The 23,036-nt window shown below is 36.7% G+C and overlaps 1 pseudogene; it reads right to left on the reverse strand.

The window, feature by feature from the left end:
- Positions 1-1,076: 1,076 nt before the first annotated feature.
- LOC124991325 (dehydrogenase/reductase SDR family member 1-like) lies at positions 1,077-3,122 on the reverse strand (annotated as a pseudogene).
- Between the last annotated feature and the right edge of the window lie 19,914 nt (positions 3,123-23,036).

Here is a 23,036-nt window from a genome sequence, read left to right on the forward strand (position 1 = left end):
GAGTAAACATTCTCATTTCAAAAGGGAGGAATGGGGACATAGGAGAGAAGAAAGTGGTCAAAGCAAGACTCAAACCCATGTCCTGTAACTCTGTGTACAGAATCTAGGATACATGGTGTCAAGATGTGTTCTCCCAAGGAGTTGGGCAGCCTTGCCCCTTTGACCTGGATGCTTGTAGCCCACATGAACTCTCTAGCCCAGTTCCTTCCGTGTTTGGTAGCTTTTCTTGTCAAATAGTCATTGCTGAAATCTCTTAATTCCTGGGGTCTCCATTCCAGCTTCATCTTCACTGTCAGAACTTTCTCTATTGCCCTCTTGGGCCATTCATAGGGATTCCAACCCTGCTACACTTTTGCTTGGTTTCCTAGGTCTTCCTTTGAAACCTTAGTGGAAACCTCCGCAATCCCTTAATTCCGGTATCCTGTATTCCTGCAGGACCAGCACCGTGTGGATGATGTCAAGGTTTGCCTCCAGTTTGTGTCAGAGCTGGACCCCCAGGAATCACAGCTACACTGGCTTCCTGCATGACTTGGCATGGTGAAATAACTTCCTAGGCCCCCTTGTGTGACCATGGTGCCCCTGTAATCTCAAAGTAATTTTTTCTTCTAGACCCTTGAACCTGTAGTGGTTGTGATCTTGAAAATTCCTGAGATGCCCTTATGGCCTCTTTCCTATTATCTCTGCATAGTACTTAGCATTTTCTTAGGTACCATAATTTCTTCAAAAAGCACAACTTCCTTGGCCCCAGCCTTACATGAACTTTTCTGACCAGCCTTACATGAACTTTTCTGACCAAATTACAAGTATTTTTTTTTTTGAGGGGAAATGGAACCTTTATTAGCTTCTAGAGCATTTTCCAATATTGACACAAAAAGTAAAATTTAGGGACAAGGAAAACAAAGGCACATAGAAAGATGTATCAGGGCACTCAGAATTAACCATGGATGCCAAGGAGAGGCCTTCTCTTCATATCAAGGGCATGGTAGGCAAGAAAGGCCAATCATTCCACTGAGTTAGACCCAATCACCTGAGCCTAAAGGGAAGAGAAGCAGAGCTGTGACGTCAGGACAGGAGAGTTAGAACCTGCTGGTGTAGAGGGTGACAATCCACTTGGGCATGCAGAAGAAGCTGGGCAAGTAGGAGGCCAGTCAGCCCAGTCTGGAGACATGTGAGAGAACAGAGCTCAAAGAAAAATAGTCTTGGATGGCGCAACCATCCACATCTTGAAGGCCATAGCGTCGAGCAAGGTCACAGGATAGTAGCCCCTTCCCACTCAGACTCAGGATATTGGGGTCTGTTGCCAAAGCCACCACACATTTGCCACTCATTTCTGTGCTTTCTGCTGATGAGAAAACTGGACTGAAATGCTTAAAGAGGGAATCTTCAGGTTGCCCTTCCTTGGCCACATAATCCTTTAGCAGTTGTCTGTACCAACCCTGGCCACAGAGATACATAACTGACCCCATGGCGCTGCAGCTCCTGGGCACAGTCAGCAGCCAGTCTGTCACACGCAGCTTTGCCCACACCATAGGGGACATTGAACATGTACTGCAGACCTCCAGGGAAGGAGATAACCATGATGAATCCTCGCCAGCTGGTACCAACAGCCTTGCCCCATATACTGAGGGCAAGTAGTGGCCTCTGAGACCGACATTGTTCATACCATCCCAAAGGGAGGCTGGGGCTTCCCAGAATGCTTGGTTGGTATTCAGGATGGTCTGGACTCCAGCATCGGCATTGCTGACCAGCACATCCAGGCGCCCATGCTGCTCCTGGTCTACTTGCTCAAACAGGCTTTGCACTTCACTCTCTTGGCTTGAATCACACACCACAGGTGCACACCAGCCTCCAAAGGATTGTGCCTCCTGAGCAGTGGCCCGAAGGGTGTCCATATGCCGGCCAATAATGTAAATCGTGGTACCCGCTTGGCAGAGCTGCAAGGTAATGATGCGGCCAATGCCTGGAGGCACCAGTCACCACACACACTTGGCTCTTCGTGGGTTATGGTAATAACTCACAGGCAAAGGGGGAGAGCTGCAGCCGGTGTTGCCTCTGGGCTCCTCGCTCAGTCTAGTTCTCCAGATCTTTAACATACATAGTTCTAGAACATTGATTCTGAGCACAGTGCGGGACAAGGTTACTTCTTCGGGGTTAGAGTGAGGGAGCTGGGTGATGTCCTGGTACTGATTGGAGTTGGGCGGCCCTGGAGCTGCTGTTCAAGGGTTGCTCCTTTGCATTCCTGCCAATTCTGGGGTAGAACCTAGGGGGCGCGGTCCTGAGCAGGAGTTAGGACCCACCGGTGAAGGCACAAATTTTTAAAATCCTTTAACTCTGTTTTCTGTTCCTGTTTCTCACAGTAAACCTGGCTAAATGCTGCCAGCCGTATCCATGCTACTGACTGAATGCTGTTCTGCCTTGAAATTTCCTCCATCAGATTGGGTCTATTACCTTTAAATTCTGTCTCACACAAAGTCTCAGAACATGGGAAAAATGCAGTCAAGTTCTTTAATAGAATATAGATGTGACCTCTATTCTAATTTCCAATAGAATGTTCATTTCTCTCTGAAACCTTACGAGCACAGTCTACACTCCTATTGCCATTATAATATACTGAGCTCCCATCTGACTTGCCCACCAATCTCTGCTTACAACATTCTATGCTCTTCCAGCGTATATCTCAAAACTTTTCAAACCAAACCATTTCCATAGGCTTCTGAACCACATGGTCAAATGAGTCACAGAAATGGTACCAATTTCTGTTTTAGTCAGCTTTTGCATTTCTCTGACCAAAATACCTGGTGAGAACAACTCAGAGGAGGAAAAATTTATGTAGCGTTCACAGTTTTAGAGATCTCAATTCATAAGATGGCTGACTCCATTGTTCTGCACCCAAGGTGAGGCAGCCCATGTGGGAAAATGGAGAGGAGAAAAGCTGCCCCCCTTATGGCAGCAAGGGGTAAGGAAAAGGACCCATAGGGAAGAGGTACGTTCCAGGAAATGCCCCAGGGGTCTATCTCTTTCAGTCATGGCCCACCTGCCTATGGTTACTGCCCAGTTTACTCCGACTAGGATGGATGAATTAGGCTACAGCTCTCACAGTCTAATCATTTTACCCCTGACATTTTTGCATTAACAAAAGTTTTTGGGGGATACCTCATATCTAAACGGTGACAATGGATATGTTCTACACTAATATCTATCATTTAGCACATAAATATGACTCTTGCTTACCAAGGAGAAAAACAATAGGACTAATAATTTTAAAACAAAAAGAAAAAAGATTGAATTTATTCTAGTAGGAAAATATGGTGTAGTTGGGAAAAGCATTGTTTGTGAGATCAGATTATTCCTATTTTCTTATTTTCTAATAACTTTAGACAAGTTACTAAGCCTCTTTCCTTATTTATAACACGCAATGAAAATGCTACATTTTAGTATTGAAGGGAGCAATATATGAAAAATATAATAGGGTCTGGCATATTGAAGCATTCAATAACTGTCAATTTTTCTGACCAATTAGTTTAAACTCGAGGAACCCAGGAAGCCACAGTCAATAATTTTTTTTATTTGCCTTATTTAAGGTATCTAAATACTTCTGTTTACAGTAAATGAAACATTTTGCTTTTTGGAGGTAAGGGGGGGTCAATTAAATATTAAATGCTACTGGTCTATTTAAATATTTCAGTAGTTCTACTTGGACTTACAAGACAGGTAAGTAAAGTTCAAGGAATGAGGGACATTTTAATTTTCACGGAACTCATTTGTTTCTATGAGTGAGTTGGGAATTGGAGGCACAGAGTTATAAATCGTGTTACCACTAGATGTCAATATTGTTATAAATTGAACTTTAAGTATTGCTATGAACTTGGCCTTATTGTATTTGACTTTCAAGAGTGCAAAATCTTGTACTAAAGATTCCTTCTTTGAAACTTGTAATATCTTTCTACATGCTTACGGGAGGACCAAGAGTCACTCATTAAGAATAAAGCCCTGTTGAACTTCTGCTTCTAACTATCATATTCACCATTCTGTGGCATATCAATTCAGCTTTTGAATAGAGACATTTATGGTATTTTATTTGATAAGTTTATGGGCTATACATATCCTTTTTCAATTTAATTTTTTTCACTTAAGCCATCCAAAACACCCTTACTTTGTTTTATAACTTACTAAAAAGAAAAGTTATTACATGCCAGGCGTGGCAAATTATTTAGCTTGGTTCAATATTTTTGTTATGTCCCTGAAATTGGTTCAGCTCCAGAAAAATAACATGTAACTCTGTGTGCATTTAGGATTGTCAAATTTCAAACAGATTTTCATAATTTCACGCTGTTAAAGATACAATTTTTGACCTATTCACACAAGGTTAAGTGAGGTTCTCTCTGTCATAAAATGAATTGCCTGTACAATATTTGAATTTTAGATTATCTTTCAATTTTTATATACAGGTTTTAAATGCTGAAAGATCCTTGAAAATGAATTTCTCTAATGAAATATTTAATATTGGGAAAAATCAAATTCCAAGTGTAATAAATAATATTTATTAGATAGTGCATTCTTCTCCTTTTGCATATTTTGTAACAATCTGATTTACCAAACTTTATGATAACTTATTAAAGGAACCTTTTTGATATATGTCTTTTTTTTTGCGGTGCTGTGGATTGAACCCAGGGCCTCATGCTTACAAGGCAGGCACTCTACCAGACTGAGCTATCTCCCCAGCCCACGAAAGGAACCTTTTTGGATTAAAATTTAAGTCATGACTCTGAAATACAAGTAAGTTGTTAAAAGATTAGTTGTTTTTTGCAATATCCCTATCTGCAGTATATATAAATAGAAATACTTGCAAAGGTATATAACTAAAATGATATCTTTTAAAACTCATTATTTCAAATTAAGTGATACATTTAAAAAAATACTTTTAATAGACTGGGAATGAGGCTCAGTGGTAAATACAGTGCTTGCCTAACATGCATGAGGCTATGGATTCGATTCCCAGCACTGTAAAAAAGAAAAAAAAAAACTAAATTAAAAAAATATACTTTAATTATAACAATCCATTTGTTTTTCTACCTATAACTTAAGAACATAATAGTTGTAAGGACAAACTCTGGAGTCAAACTGTGTAGCCTTGAATCTTGTATTTACTGCCCTAAATTGCCTAAGTGGTCTACCTTTTGGTTTCCCTATTCTAAATGGAAATGATAATGATCAAAGGTATGTCATAAAATTATTGTAAGCAACAAATCTGCTCATACTATATGTAAAGCACTTAGTTAATAATGTATTATAAAGTTTATAGTAAATATAAACACAAACATATATATACACATGCCATTATTATTATTATGGTTTCATTTGAATAGTATTTATCCAGTTAATTTGTATTTTATAGCATTTATCATTTAAATAAGGGTGAAGAATATATGCATGCTGTGTTTATGTGTTACATCTCAATTATGACAAACAGCAAGGTGTTGCATTAATCTGTTTTCTGTAGCTATAGCTAAGTGCTTAAGATTGGATACTTTATGAAGAAAAGAGGTCTATTGAACTCACAATTTTGGAGGTTGAAAATGTAAGATCCAGTGGCCCCGTCAGTTTTACCGCTGGTGAGGGACCCCTTGGTGCATCACAACATGGTAGATAGCATCATGGTGGGAGCCCATGTGGAAGAAAGATCCATGACAAGATAGGAATTCATACAGTTTTAGGAGCGAAGCTTGATCTTGTGGTAACAACTAGGGCCCTGAAAGAACTACATTTATCCCTTCCGTAAGTGCATCCCAATGACCTGCTTACCTCTCACTAGGTCCCACCTCTTAAGGGTTCTACTGCTTCAACACCACCACCCTGGGGACCAAGCTTACGTGAACCTTTGGAGACCCACTGAAACAACATTCAAACCATAGCAGATGTTAAGAGTGGTTGTCTCTGGATGGTAGGATGATGGTTGCATTTTATTTTCTTCTTTTCAAAATGAGAAGCAAATAATTTCATAATTATACAATTATAATTTATAAATAATGTATACATTTTAGCATGGATTATTTTTATAAGTCTTTCTAGGTGAGTAATTAAAATAGAGTATGTCGACTTTCCTTATATGTACTCTGTGTAACTCGCTTTTATAGGCAATAAATTTGCTAATACCAGAAATTGCCAAGAATACTTTATTAGGTCCAGTGCTTGATCTCAGGAATCTGCTAAGTAAAACATAAGGTAGAATATGGAATAGTTATTAAAACCACAAAATCCTATTGAGCAGGAGACATCTTAGAAAGAGACTTCTGGAAAAATAAAGGGGTTGTTGTCTCTCCTTCTGCAGAGGGTCTGCATTCTCCCTCGAATGTGTAACTGCTTCCTAAATAAATCTCTGTCTCTGGTGCATGCTGAAATTCTTTTACATCACATATGCTAAAGACCCCACTTGTCCCGAGTTGAGGTCCCCCACTCTAAAACTCCTCTGGTGACAGTATTCCTATCTGTAAAAATATAGAATGCAGGCCTTCCTTTCTCTTGAAATGCAAACAATGGATTATCTAGAATTTTGGGTTTTCTTATTACTAAGATAGGTGGTAAGATGGATTGAAGCCTGAATATTGTGAGGATTTTTTCCCAAATTTCCTTCCCCTTCACTAGGAGTCTGTGATCAGTTTAGTGAATTGTACTCAAATAGGAAGACCTGATAAGAAGACTCCATGGTACTCTTGTTAAAATATGTTGGGAACACACTATTTATCATGGCTCAGAGTCCACCCTAGACAAATATGAGTGCTTTGTAAGCCTAATGTCTAAGCAGAGCAAGATATGGATTTGGCATACAGATAAACTTTTAAAACAAAGATTATTAAATAGCAATTTAAAAAAGAAACAGTAATTAAGGTTAAGGTTTGCTTTCACTAACTTCCTTTGTACCATCTTCCTTCGGAGGTACAGAAGGTAGCCTGAATGTACAGTGTATTGATCAAAGAATTATTATTTTTCCTAGGTTTTGGTGAATTCTGGAAAACTACCAGTAGCAATATCACAATTCCAGTTTTCTTAGAAACTGTTGATGCCCCCCATATACTCTCAATATTTATCACTGCAGAGCATTTCTGCCAAACTTCCAATAGTCAGAATCAGCCTCTCCCTGCTCAGGCTTCTCTGGTAGGCGCCACTGCCCATGGCAGTTCAGAAGCCTGGGATTGAAGGCCTTGCAGCAGCAGCCCTCAAGCAACAGCTAAGCAATTGTTTCACACAGTTCCCCAGAGTTCCCCGGGGGCTAAACTTGTTTCCCCAGTAGTTATTTGCACTTTATTGGCTTCCTGCCCGCCTGTCTCACCTCAAAACATTTTTACTTTGGAGAATCACCTCGGGTTTCACTAGAATCCTTGTTTTACATCTGCTTTTTGGAAGCTCACGTTAATGCCAGGGGACTGTATAATGCTGCCCGAAGGCAGAAAGCCTGCTCTCAACTCCTAGCCTGACTCCCAGCCTTGTCAAGGGACTACTCACCCGTGCTGGCTTTGTGCTTCACCTGTAAAATGGTGATAACGTTCTATTCTTAGACATAGCAAGAGGCACCTGAGTCACATTGTTCTTTATAACTACTCACACCTCTTTCTTCTTTTGCAGAGTGTCGACTCTGAGAGCCAGGTGGAAGGGCACATGAATACAGTGGGTAGAGTTTGGGCTTGGGTTTAGCCAAAGGGGTTCAAATTCTAAATAATTCACCTATCATTGTGTGATCTTGGATATTTGCTAAAAATTTCTGAGCCTATATTCTTAGGTTATTGGATGATTACAGGAGATAACATATGTAAACTTCTGGCACAGTCTCTCATAGATGATGATAAAGATAATATGTGTAGCTGAACACAGCGATACGTTCTGAGAAATGCATCGTTAGATGATTTCATTGTGTGGACATCACAGAGTGTACTTGTACAAATCTACTTGGTTTATCCTACTGCACACCTAGGATACAAAGTATATGGCCTAAGGCTCCTAGGGCCATGATGAACAAAACAAGATTTAATCAAACACAAGAGAAAATGGTTCAGAAAGAGACATGGTAAATAACAGAAACACGAGATAGCTGCCAGTGTAACAAGGCGTGCTGTTTAACAGCACAGTGTTTCCTGACCTGTGAGATAGTAACAGAGATGGAATCACTTTGTGATACTACAGAAATATTAATTTCATATCTGTGCACTATTTGGCATATATATATATATAGAACTTAAACAAATATTTTGGTACTGGAGATTGAACCTGTTAGCACAAAAAGACCGGGCAGGATGCAAACCTCATGAATCACCTCAGCTGTTTATTCAGGAATGAAGCTTCACACAGGAACAGGGGATGTAGGGATGAAATGGCATTGGTGGACCCACTTTTCTGGTGGAAAATGAGCCACTGAACAAAGAAAGGGACTGGGTTTATATAGGTTATTTTTGAGTCGTGTTCTAGTGAGCATATCAGTTTGGGTACTCAGGAAACAGATTTATGAGAATTTGAAAATTTGTTTTTTCTAGGCAATATTTTTACTTAGAGAAGAATGGAGGATCTGGGGTCAGCATTCAGTGTTTATCTCTTTCCCTTCAGGGTCCCATTGTACTGTCACTGGGAAAGGATTTATTTGGGGAAGGATCAATGCTTTGACGTCCTCTTTGGGGATTGTTCTGTCATTGGAAAAGGATGCACTGAAGAAGCTATCAATGTATGGCTTTCTTTTTCACTCCTTGCTCAGGTCTCACTGTGTTGGGGTTTTTTTGTTTTCCATATCTAATAAAACCTAGGGGTGCTTTACCACTGAGTTACATCTCCCACCTGTTTTTTTAGAAGTCTTGTTAAGAAAGTCAGCTCCTAAACCGACATGATGGAAGATTTGGGCTTACTTTTTCTTTTAGTAGTCACAGTTCTAGTGCATAAGTTCTTGATCCACTTTGAGTTGAGTTTTGTGCAGGGTGAGAGAGAGGGGTTTAATTTCATTTTGCTCTATATGGATTTCCAGTTTTCCCAGCACCATTTGTTGAAGAGGGTATCTTTTCTCCAATGTATGTTAGTTTTGGCACCTTTGTCTAGTATGAGATAACTGTATTTATGTGGGTTTGTCTCTGTGTCTTCTATTCTGTACCATTTGTCTTTGTGTCTGTTTTGGTGCCAGTATCATGCCATTGTTGTTACTATGTCTCTATTATATAACTTAAGGTCTTGTATTGTGATGTCTCCTGCTTTACTTTTCTTGATAAGGATTTATTTCTTCTGGGTATCTTTTTTTCCAAATGCATTTCACAATTGCCTTTTCTATTTCTATGAAGAATGTCATTGGGATTTTAATAGGAATTGCATTAAATCTGTATAATGCTTTTGGTAGAATGGCCATTTTAACAATGTTAATTCTGCCTACCCAAGAGCATAGGTGATCTTTCATCTTCTAAGGTCTTAGAAGTAGGCAATATTCTCTATGATCGAAACCTCTTGGGAACATATGGAACTATCCTACCACCAGAAACTCTCCTAACATCTTGTGCTGAGGGGCCCCAAAAGTAGCCTCTGCATATTCTGCAACTCAGCAAGCATGCATCCAGGGCATACCCTGCTGCCTTCTAAATGTAAATCTTTATAATTGTTTGTATTAACTGCTCATGAATTGGCTTTCTGGGGATCACTGTTTTTCCTTCCTCAGAAGAGTCAGAAGGGACTTCCACTGGGCATTCCCCAAGGATAATGGTGTCTACTTAAAAAAAAAAAAAAAACAAAAAAAACCAAAACAGCCTTTGAAGTTTCAATTGTTTACTTATTTAATTTGGATGGAATAGAAGGTAAGAGTAGAAGATCTGACTTATCATCCTTTTAGGAAGCTCTGTGGGGACATACATTCTAGCTGCTCCTCTATGAAACACCAGAGTACTTATCTCCAAGTGCTAGCTTTGGAGCCTTTGTCTCATTTCAGGAAACATGAAGCATTCCATATCCATATCCTCTTAACACTTGTGTTCCCCCTAAGGGGTCTCCCACCTCCCCCACCTAGGTGAGAAGCCGCCTCATGACACTTCTCTGTACTTTCAACCCTCTGGTACTGATGGGGAAGGAGATGTGTAACTGTGAGTCAGGATGTATTTAGGAGTTCTTGATGTTTGCATCCTTTAACTGACTTTTTACACATCAAACTCAACAGTGTACAATCACTTTCACAGGCATGACTTCACTCAGTTCTCTCTGGACCATGCAATGAATAGTTAGGTATCATCAACGTCCTCATCATGATTTTATAAACCAGGAAACTGAAATCCTTTATAGGAACTTAATGTTAACAGCCTCTATTCAACATGGTCTTCCAAAACATTCATAATGTACTGTAATACTCAGTTTCACGCACATCCTTTCTCATTTGTAGCCAGGAATAAATCTGAATGGCTAACAGTGAATTCGTATCCCTCATCATGGTTGTAGTCAAACTCAGCTATTCCTTTTTGTTATCATGGCTTTATGAGTTTGGCTTTAGAGGTTTCTATGGTGAGATATGAGGATTGAGGGTGTGACATCTAGCATATGCAGGGAAGATTCCAGTCCCAGGAGTGAACTATCAGATAAGACTCCCCCTTCATAAAAACGGATTCGGCAAATTCCGTTCTCAAATCTCTGTTTAGTTCATCTGGATGGTTGATGGAGCAAAACAACATAGGGTGTCCTGAAATCTCCCCTGAAGGATCCTCTGTGCATTTCCTAATGAGAACATTGAGGGATTATGACACCATTCTGGATTCCAGGGAAATCAGCACTCTCCCAGAAGCCCAAGAAAATTCTAAAACAACAAATGTTTTCAGACTGAAGTTGCGAAATTTGAAATTCTCTTGTTACAAAATGGATGAGAATATTGTCATCTGAGTTTTGATTTAGCTTGTGAAATTTAGATCTTATAACTCTTGAATGGAAATGCTGACAAAAGTTGTGTTTTCTGTTAAGACCCAAAGTTAAAGAGAGGCTACAGTTTCAGATTAAACTAAGAAGAAGCATATAAACAAGAACAATGCTTACTCATTTTGACCACTAAGCTTTTCTAAGGCATCCTTCATAGAAACAAGAGTTCTCTGCATATAGCATTTATTCTCTTAAAGAATACTGTGTGTGTGTGTGTGGGGGGGTAATGATTGGTTGTAGGTCAAACCTATTTCTTAATTTAATTAATTTATTTTTATTGATGCTTAATAATTATATGGACTAATGAGCTTAATGGTGTTGCATGTTCAAAACTTTTTATTAAAAAAATATAGAACAAGGTGGCAACCAGATTAGAAGTAGTTAAAATACAATTGGTTACTTTCCCAGTTGTCTTTGGATCCAAAGACAAAAAATGGAAATTTTAATTTGTGATACAACAAAGTTTTTGTAAGGTTTAGGTAGTTCATGAATAAATATTTTATTTCAGGAGTCTTAGGATGTCAAGTTGTTTGTAACAGTGCTTATTTGTTTAAAGAATCAAGAGTTATATATGTGAGCTTTGTGTTTATGTATACAAAGTGGCATGGACTGAAGCAATCCAAATGTACCTGGTATGCTTATGGCACAATGAAATCAACATCTGAATCTTTATTTTCAGTTTTTTTTTTTTAGACACGCCAATAGATTAAAAGAAAAGAGTTCTCCAAGTAAGAGGCATTCAATACCCTTCTTGAAAATCACAATCTTTGAAAAATTTATAGTTCCAAGTGGTGTGGAAAGTCTTTAACATATTGAAACCTTTTTCTAAAAGGTTGTTAAAAATTCTTGAGGGAAAGAAAACAAAGGACTTTAAATTTCTTCTTCATTTCTGATCATGATTTCATAATTACAACTTTAAATAGAAGAGAGGGGGAAGGCAGAGCTGAAAGCCACGGTCAGTATTATGGAATTGATTGTCCTATCTCCTTTCTAATTTCACTCACTGTGAAAAGTAGTTGAAATAAAGTCAAATAGGGTTTTAATAGCTCTGTTTACATAAGCGAAATTAAGTGGAAAGATGAGACAAGGAATTATATCATTTCTCAAAGGATGTTCTGCATATTCCAGTTCCCTGGAATTTTAATAAGTGATCTATGAAAATAATTATATTCTTTAGAAAAACAAATGCTGCAAAGTCCGGATTGAGAATTGACTCAGGATGTGTGCGTGTAAAGGTTGGAATGCCGCAGGACTTGGTTCTTGGCCTCATCTTTTTCCTATCTGCACACATTCCCTTGGTAATCTCATCTGTTCTCAAGGCTTTAAATGTCGTCTTCATGCCTAAGACTTCCTGAGATACACATCTAAGCCTGGCCTCTCTCCTGAACTTGGATGGTTGGACCCTCATCTATAACAACCTACTCCACACCTCCCTGTGATATCTAGCAGTCCTCTCAAATTTACCATATCCCAAACTTAATCCTTACATCATTCCCAGCCTCTCCTGGTCTTACCTCAGTAAATAGCAACACTGTTCTTCAGTGAATTCAGGCAAAGAGTAAATAAGATGGAGTCATCCTTGTCTCTGTTCCTTATTTCATGAATCCAACTACTTTTCATAGCCTAGTAAATTCTTGCCTGAATTATTGTGGTTCCCTGGACACCCACACCTACCTCAGTCTGTTCTCCACACAATAGCACAGTTGTTTGATCCTTTTAAAATGAAGTTTCTATCATGTCATTCCTCTCCCCAAAATGTGTGATTATCTTAACATCTTAGCCAAAGATCTTCCAGTGTCCTACATGGTCCTTTCTTATCTGATCCTGGTTATTTTTCTGTGCTTATCTTCAACCACTTTCCTCATTTACTCTTCTTCAATCTCTGCGGTCCTGCTACTAGCTGAGACACTTCATGAAGGCAGGGATTTTGTCATGTGTTCGCTATCATGTCCCAGTGCCAAGTAGAGTAGCTGCTGTGTAGTAGATGCTCATTAAATAGTCCTTTGGTGAATTACTTTACTGGAATGATCTGAGAGCTGGATAAAGCCTACATGACATGATTATTGATTCCTATTCTTAGGTATCATGGAGATCAAAATCATCCACTAGCAATGGAAGAGAACTAAAAATGATTTCTAGGTAAGAACCAACTTTGATTTCTAAATTAATATTTCTGTGGAGTAATATGCAACTGTCAGGAAAGTTAAAATTTTAACACTTAAAATTGAAAAGTCATCCTTAAGGTAAGAAATGAAACTTTTAGGGAAAATGCTTGCATTTAAATTTTGTAATTCTAAGTCTTTTCATCAGAGCCGGATGAAGAGCAGCATAACTTTTTAAAAATTATTATTTTAATTCATTGTACACAAAGGGAGTGCAACTTTCATTTCTCTGGCTGGACATGAAGTAGAGTCACACCGACTGTGTAATCATATATGTACTTAATGATATTTGTCTTATTCCATTATCTTTTCTTCCCCCACATCCCCACCCCTCATTTTCCTCTATACAATTCGTCCTTCCTCCATTCTTGCCTCCCTGCCCCCTGTCATGTATCATCATTCACTTATCAGAGAAATCATTCGGCCTTCGGTTTTTGGGGATTGACTTATCTCACTTAGCATGATATTCTCCAACTCCATCCATTTACCTGCAAATGCCATAATTTGAATTCTTTATGACTGAATAATATTCCATTGTGTATATATACACAGTTTCTTTATCCATTCATCAACTGAAGGGCATCTAGGTTGGTTCCACAATCTGGCTATGGTGAATTGAGCAGCAATGAACATTGATGTGGCTGTATCTCTGTAGTATGCTGATTTTAAGTCCTTTGGGTATAGGCCAAGGAGTGGGATAGCTGGGTCAAATGGTGGTTCCATTCCAAGCTTTCTGAGGAATCTCCACACTGCTTTCCAGAGTGACTGTACCAATTTGCAACCCCACCAGCAACGTATGATTGTACTTTTTTACTCACATCCCCACCAACACCTATTGTTGCTTGTATTCTTGATAATAGACATTCTGATTGGGGTGAGATAAAATCTTAGGGTAGCTTTGATTTGCATTTCTCTTATTACTAGAGATGTTGAACATTTTTTCATATATCTATTGATTGCTCGTAGATCTTCTTCTGTGAAGTGTCTGCTCATTTCCTTAGCCCGTTTATTGATTGGGTTATTTGTATTTTTTTATTATTAAAATCTTTTTTATTTTTATAGACTGCATTTTGATTCATTGTACTCAAATGGGGTACAACTTTTCATTTCAATGGTTGCACACAGTGTAGTTTCACACCATTCATGTAATCATACATATACATAGGGTAATACTGTCTGTTTCATTCTACTATCTTTCTGTCCTCCACCCCCTCCCACCCCATTTTCCTCTACACCTTCCAGAGTTCCTTCATTCTTCTCTATCCCCTATCACCCGCCCCTTGTCATATATTGTCATACACTTATCAGAGAAAATATTTGGCCTTTAGTTTTTGGGCTTGGCCTATTTCACTTAGGATGATATTTTCCAACTTCATCCATTTACCAGCAAATGCCATAATTTTATTCTTCTTTATGGCTGAGTAATATTCCATTGTGTATATATACCACAGTTTCTTTATCCATTTGTCAATTGAAGGGCATCTAGGTTGGCTCCACAATCTAGCTACTGTGAATTCAGCTGCTATATTTTTGATATAAAGTTTTTGAGTTCTTTATAAATTCTGGAGATTAGTGCTCTGAGTGTGTGTGGCAAAGATTTTCTCCCACTCTATAGGTTGTCTCTTCACAGTGTTGTTTCCTTTGGTGAAAAAAACCTTTTTGTTTGAATCTATTCAATGTATTGATTCCTGCTTTTATTTCTTATGCTTTTGGAGTCATGTTAAGGAAGTCTGGTCCTAAGCTGACATGATGAAGATTTGGACCTACTTTTTCTTCCAAAAGGTGTAGGGTCTCTGGTGTTATTCTTAGGTCCTTGATCCATTTTGAGTTGAGTTTTGTACAGGGTGAGAGATAGGGGTTCAGTTTCATTTCACTGCCTATGGATTTCCAGTTTTTCCAGCACCATTTGTTGAAGAGGCTATCTTTTCTCCATTGTATGTTTTGTCTAGTATGATATAACTGTATTTATGTGGGTTTGTCTTTGTGTCCTCTATTTTGTACCATTGTCTACCTATTTTGGTGCCAATACCATGCTGTTTTTGTTACTACTGCTCTATAGTATAGTTTAAGGTCTGGTATTTTGATACCTCCTGCTTTGCTCTTCCTGCTAAGGATTTCTTTGGCTATTCTGGGTCTCTTATTTTTCCCAATGAATTTCATGATTGCTTGCTGTATTTCTATGAGGTATGTCATTGGGATTTTAATTGGAATTGCATTGAATCTGTATCGTACTTTTGGTAGTATGACCATTTCGACAATATTAATTTTGCCTATCCAAAAACATGGGAGATCTTTCCATCTTCTAGGTTTTCTTTAATTTCTTTCTTTAGTGTTCAGTAGTTTTTATTGTAGAGGTTTTTCACCTCTTTTGTTAGATTGATTATCAAGTATTTTATTTTTTTTGAGGCTATTGTGAATGGGGTAGTTTTCTTAATTTCTCTTTCAGAGGATTCATCACTTATTAATAGAAATGCATTAGATTTATGAGTATTGATTTTATATTCTGCTATTTTGCTGAATTCATTTATGAGTTCTAGAAGTTTTCTGGTGGAATTTTTTGGCTCCTCTAAATATAGAATCATGTCATCAGCAAATAGTGATAGTTTGAGCTCTTCTTTTCTTATTTGTATTCCTTTAATTTCTTTGATCTGTTTAATTGCTCTGGCTAGTGTTTGAAGGATGATGTTGAATAGAAGTGGTGAAAGAGGGCATCCCTGTCTTGCTCCAGTTTTTAGAGGGAATACTTTCAGTTTTTCTTCATTTAGATTGATATTGGCTATAGGCTTAGCATAGATAGCCCTTATAATATTGAGGTATGTTCCTACTATCCCTATTTTTCCTAGTGTTTTGAGCATGAAGGGGTGCTGGATGTTATCAAATGCTTTTTCTGAATCTGTTTAAATAATATGATTCTTAACTTTAAGTCTGATGTGATGAATTACATGTATTCATTTCCAGATGTTGAACCAACCTTGCATCTCTGGGATAAACCCCACTTGATCATGATGCTCTATCTTTTAAATATATTTTTGTGTGCAATCTACTAAAATTTTGTTAAGAATTTTTGCATTTATGTTCATTAGGGATATTGGTCTGAAGTTTTCTTTCCCTGATGCATCTTTGTCTGGTTTTGGTATCAGGGTGATACTAACTTCTTGGAATGAGTTTGGAAGGGTCCCCTCCTCTTCTATTTCATGGAATAATTTGAGGAGTATTGGAATGAGTTCTTTGAAAGTCTTGTAGAACTCGTCTGAGAATCCATCTGGTCTCAGACTTTTCTTGGTTGATAGGCTTTTGATGACTTCTATTTTGGTGCTTGAAACTTATCTGTTTAAATTGTTTATGTTCTCCAGATTCAGTTTGTGTGGATCATATGTCTCTAGAAACCTGTCAATGTCTTTGAGATTTTCTATTTTGTTGGAGTGTAGATTTTCAAAATAGCTTCTAATTATGGTTTGTATTTTGATAGTGTCTGTCATGATATTTTCTTTTTCATCTCAAATTTTAGTAATTTGAGTTTTCTCTCTCCTCTTCATTTGTGTGGCTAAGGGTTTATCAGTTTTGTTAATTTTTTCAAAGAACCAACTTCTTGTTTTGTGAATTTTTTGAATTGTTTCTTTGTTTCAATTTCATTGATTTCAGCTCTGATTTTAATTATTTCCTATCTTCTACTACTTTTTGTTTTGTTCTGTCTTTTTCTAGGACTTTGAGTTGTAATGTTAGGTCATTTATTTTTCAACTTTTTCTTCTTTTATTGAATGCACTCCATGTAATAAATTTTCCTCTTAGAAATGCTTTCATAGCATCCCAGAGATTTTGATATGTTGTAACATTGTTCTTGTTTACCTCTAAGAATTTTTTAATCTTCTCCCTGATGTCTTCTGTTATCCATGCATAATTCAAAAGCATATTATTTAATCTCCAGGTGTTGGAGTAGTTTATGTTTTTTGTTTTATCATTGATTTCTAATTTCATTCAATTATCATCTGATAGAATACAAGGTATTATCTCTATTTTTTTTGTATCTGCTAAGAGTAACTTTGTGGCATAACATATGATCTGTTTTAGGGAAGGATCCATGTGCTGCTAAGAACAAAGTGTATTTACTCATTGATGGATGGAATATTCTGTACATGTCTGTTAAGTCTAAATTATTGATTGTGTTATTGAGTTCTTTTTTTTTTTTTTTCTTTGTTCAATTTTTGTTTGGAAGATCTAGTCAGTGGTGAGAAAGGTGTGTTAAAGTCACCTAGTATTATTGTGTTGTGGTCTATTTGGTTCCTGAAATTGAGAAGAATTTGTTTGACATACATGAATGTGCCATAAATATTAATGATCGTTGTGTCTTGTGAATTTATGCTTCCTTTAAGCATTATGAAATGTCTTTCTTTCTCCCTTCTAACTAACTTTGGCTTGTAGTCTGCTTTATCTGATAGGAGGATGAAAATCCCTGCTTTTTTACTAAGTCCATGTGCATGATATGTTTTTTCCCATCCTTTCGCCTTTAGTCTGTGGGTGTCTTTTTCCATAAGATGAGTCTCTTGAAGGCAGCATATTGTTGGGTCTTTCTTTTTAATACAATCTGCCAGTCTATGTCTTTCAATTGATGAGTTTAGGTCATTAACATTCAGGGTTATTATTGAGATATGACTTGTATTCCCAGTCATTTTGACTTATTTTTTGTTTTTAACTTGATTCAGTTTCTCCTTTAACTGACTTTTTCTTTAAGGTAGTTCCTCCCTTTGCTGATTTACATCATTGTTTTACATCTCTTCCTCATGTAATATTTTGCTGAGAATGTTCTGTAGTGCAGGCTATTTGTAAATTATTTTAACTTTTTTTTTTTATCATGGAAGGATTTTGTTTCATTGTCAAATCTGAAGGTGTTTTGCCGGGTATAAGGTTCATGGTTGGCATCCATTTTCTTTTTTTCAGAGCTCGAAATGTGTTATTCCAGGCCCTTCTAGCTTTTAGGGTTGGGACTGAGAAATCTGCTGATATCTGTATTGGTTTCTCCCTATATGTAATGTGATGCTTTTCTCTTGCCATCTTTAAAATTCTATCTTTGTTTTGTATGTTAGTTATTTTCAGCATAATTGCCTTAGTGGGATTTGTTGTAATTTTGTACATTTGGTGTCCTGTAAGCCTTGATTTTCCATTTCATTCTTCAGATTTGGGAAATTATTTCAATGAATAGACTATTCATTCCTTTGGTTTGTATCTCTGTGCCTTCCTCAATCCCAATAGTCTTTAAATTTGATATTTTCATGATATCCCATAGTTCTTGGAAGTTCTACTAATGATTTCTTACCACCTTTTCTGTTTGGTCAACTTTGTTTTCAAGATTAAATATTTTAGCTTCATTGTCTGAGGTTCTGTCTTCCAAGTGATCTAGTCTGTTGGTTATGCTTTCTATTGAGTTTTTAATTTGGTTTATTATTTTCATTTCGGGGATTTCTGTTTTTTTTTTTTTTTTTTTCAGAGTCTCTCTATGGAAATGATCTTTTGTTTCCTGCATTTAGTGATCATTCATTGCCTGCATTTTCTCTCTTATCTCATTCTTTGCCTCTCAGATCATTTTAATTATGTATATTCTGAACTCCTTTTCTGACACATCTTCTACCATGCTGTCATTGAATTCTATTAATATGGCAGTTTGTTTGGAACACTTTCCTCCCTTATTTTTTCATGTTGTTTGTGTATCTTCCCCTCTAGCAGTGCAGATTGCAGTTTCCCCCTTATTGGTTTATAGTGTCCCTGCAGGTTTCCAATACCTCACCTTAACGTGGGAGATCAATATTAACAGCACACAATACAAACAATATGCATCCTTAAGCCAAATAGTCCCTTTTAAGATATTAAGAATATTGTCTTAATAAACAGAGATGATGAGTTTGATTATTATCTACAGCATAAACAATAAGTTTGCGAAAAAGTCCACAATTTCTAATGGTGGACAAAGAGGATGGGGAGGGTATAGGATGTAGCATTAATGGATAAGAAGTGATTCTGTAGAGGTACTAGGTCATAGGAATATTGAAAGTGGAATCAAAAGAAATTGGTTTTCAGCATGAGAAAAGGGAGAAAGAGTTTCCAAGGAAACAGATAAATGAGAAAAATAGAGAGAGTGAGAAAAATAATAAAAAATAGAAAAGTAGAAATAATAGTAATAAAAAATTCTACAATACAACTATACTAAAGTATTCAAACCTCCTAGTCTTCAGTAGACTGATGCTTGAGAGGTACTTGATAATGCAGAGTCCCAGGAAGGGAGCTGCTCTGACTTAGGATGGTGGCATCCAGATCTGGAATAATCCATGACAGCAGGCAAAGGTGACCTTTCATGTTGGAAGATGGGGAGATGGTGCTTGGCTTGGAGACAGTGGCTGGGCCTGGGTGGCACCAGAGACTGTGGGAGGTGGCTGTGGTTCTGGGTTGCTGTGCAGCCCTGGATTTACTGTGGGTGGTGCAGCATAACTTTTAAGACTCACTGAGAACATTAATGATTAACTGCTTAAAGCAGCATTCAGTAATGGCCTACTTTAACACAAAACTCTGATTTCTAATTATATCCTTGCAGACAATTGATAATGGTCATGCCAAAAACATCTGGTTATAGTTCTTCTTGTGTATTGTTTGTGAATTATGAATTGCAAAGTATCTTTCAGAACAATGTTAAATTACATTATAGCTGAATTTTAAGAAAAATCACCAAGAATTTACAGAAGCCAACATAATTTAAAAATGTTTACAATAGAATAAGGACTTTGCCTCATCAAAGTACGATTTTCAGAAAGTTAAAAAATACTTTCCTTCATGTATATTATTAGTTAAAAATGAACTCTTTTAAAGCATATCTATTAAATCACTAGAATGAACATATTGCAAAGATTTACTAACTCTCTAGTGAAGGAATCAAGAAGATGGTAAAGCTGGTTCAAAGATTATTTTGAAATTGGTGTGTTTAAACATATGTTTAAAAAAGTCTTAATAAGATTCCTACATTACTCACAAAACTGCATATTTTTAAGGATAATAAAATCATAAGCTATAGAGTTATCTTTCCTACCAGATGGAATCCATTTGCATTCCTGACTGGCACTCAATCTACCATGTAATATGTGACTTCAGAGTCTAAGACTTAAATAATTTTAAATACTGAGTCAATGTAAGGCTACATTCCTCCAAACCAGCACCATCCAGTGGATATATAAGCCATAGAGATAATTTTAAATTTCCTAGTAGGTTCATGAAAAATAAAAGAAAAAGTAAAAATAATTTTAACAATAAACTTCATGTAGTCAGATAGATCAAGAATTTGGTTTTAACATCTAATACAACAAATTGTGAGATACTTTACATTCTTGTTTGGTGTTGTCTCCAAAATCTGAGGCTCAACAGATTTATGCACATCTACATTTATGCACATCTCAGTTCTGACCAACCACATTTCTAGGGCCGCCACATATGACAAGTGGCTGCCATATTAGACAATGTAGCTTTAGATCATTAAACACTCACTGAATGGGCTTCTTAGCCAGAGCACCAGGATGATGTTGAAAGGTCATACTGTAGTTCTTTGACCTTATTTCAAAGTTTTCTTTCTTTCTTTCTTTCTTTCTTTCTTTCTTTCTTTCTTTCTTTCTTTCTTTCTTTCTTTCTTTCTTTCTTTCTTTCTTTCTTTCTTTTCCTTTCTTTCTCCCCACTTTTGGTACTGGGCATTGAACCCAGTGGTACTTAACCACTGAGTCAATCCCAGCTCCTTTTATATTTTATTTAAAAACCAGGTCTCACTAAGTTGCTTAGGGCCTTGCTAGGTTGGCAAGGCTGACTTTGAACTCTTGATTCTCCTGCCTTAGCCTCCTGAGCCACTGGGATTACAGGCATGTGCCACTGCACCCAGCTTCCAAGTTTTGGTTCATTTTTCTTAACTTTTCCAACCAAGAAGTTTAGTCCTTTATATTGGATACCAAGACATTAATGATATCAAATAGAATCTTTCTATAACTTTACTTCATTTGGTAAAATTAACTTTATAATAGTTATTTTAAAGGCATTTTTGTCATTCATCTATATTATCTTGCTTAAGTTTTTATCTGAAGAGTCTTTAAAATTTAGTTGAACTATTCTAGCAATATCCATTACAGCTTAGATAATAACTAAGATACATGGAAGATTATTATGAGTTAGCTATTTTAAACATCTTTATGTTCATTGTCTAATTTAATTCTCAAAAAATTCTTTTTAAGATAAAATTCCTATATTAGAGACACTAGGAGAGTTTATGTAACTTGCCAAAGGCTACACAGCTATTAGGAAGATATAGAAAAAAAATCCAGATTTTATAATTGCAAAGCATGAGCTATTAACCACTATGCTATATGAAGAAGTGACTTCAAAATGAACTCTCCCAACCCATATCCATTAAATAACTAAATATTTACTATGCAAATGAAAAGTAAAAATTCATTTTATGAACATAGGTTTTTATATTCTTTAATTACTCTGGACAAATGGTTTTTCTGTTTTCTAGAGAGAATAGGAAAAATGTACACTGTTCCCCCATCAATCTGACAACTAAATATATGAACATACTATTTCATCAAAAGTTTAAAACATTACTAAGGGGGGAGAATTTCTCATATTAATTTTTTTTCCAGTGGAACAAAACTCAGTCCTCCATTCTGTCTCAGAGCTGCCTCTAAGTCTGGCTCGTAAACTGATATTATTTGATAGAAGGAGAGCAGAGAGCATTGATGCTGGTTCTAAATGATAAGAAAATTACAATTTTGAATGCTTTTAAACTGAAAAGAAAATAGAAAATTGAAGTAGAACTAGAACTAGGAAAGTTCCTCAGTTAATGGTTTTGGAAGGCAGAGGTCTTCTTGGGGAGATGCATCTGAAATGTGGCCTCTTAACAGCTGAAAGTTCTCTTCTACTTTTGGGTCAACTTGTTTGAAGTGGGGACTAACATGCTCCCTTGAATTGGTGGTAAAAACTGCCTGTGCAATTTTCCTTGTCTAACACTTTTAATTAATAATTCAATATATTTTATATCTGCTTCCTCTCTAAAGCAGTGATTGATTTTGGCAATTTGACCATAACACTTAGTGTTCTCAAAGAGTGAAGAAGAAAATATAAAGGTTAAGAACTGAGGAAAAATTTAAAAATTAAACCATGCAAGAGATATATTCTCACAAAAGAGCAAGAGCACACTGAACTGCCACCAATCTTTCCAGATTTTCAGGTTAAATCTCATGCTTTTCAACTACTGTTTTAAGTAATAAAAGTAAACTTTAAAAAGAAAAATCATGTGCAGCATAGTATTTATTTTCTTTAAAAATCACATGTATATATAAAAATTGGAAACGTATATGAATTATTTTTTGTGCCAGGGATTGAAACCAGGAACCAGGGGTGCTTAACTACTGAGCCACATCCCCAACACTTCATTTTTCATTTTGAGACAGGACCTTGCTAAGTTGCATAGTGCTTTGCTATATTGTTGAGGCTGGCTTTGAACTTGCAATTCTCCTGCCTCAGCCTCCCAAACTGCTGGGATTACAGGTATATGACACTATGCCCAGCAAGATGAGAAATATATCTGAAAAATTTAAAGAATGAAATTTTTCTGCATACTTGTATATATTTGTTAAAATTCCTCCAATTTATATAACTTTAGCAAGCAAAAAGAAACAATAAGTGCTAATAAATGAGGCTAATAAATGTTAAAAGAGTAAAAAACAACCCTATTCCTCTCTCTCAAAAAAAAAAAAAAAAAAAAGGTCAAACTGTAATCACATATCTTACCTTTAAAATTTTTGTCTAAATGTGTCAGCATACATATTTCGGGATTCAAATTGTATATACTTTCCCTATCTGGGCCTGACCTACAAAGATGAGTATCTTCAGGCACAGTGGGCATTTACTACGGAACATATTGCATTATTTTCAGAAGATTGA

This window comes from Sciurus carolinensis, chromosome 8 (assembly GCF_902686445.1).
Source record: "Sciurus carolinensis chromosome 8, mSciCar1.2, whole genome shotgun sequence".
Lineage (NCBI taxonomy): Eukaryota > Metazoa > Chordata > Mammalia > Rodentia > Sciuridae > Sciurus > Sciurus carolinensis.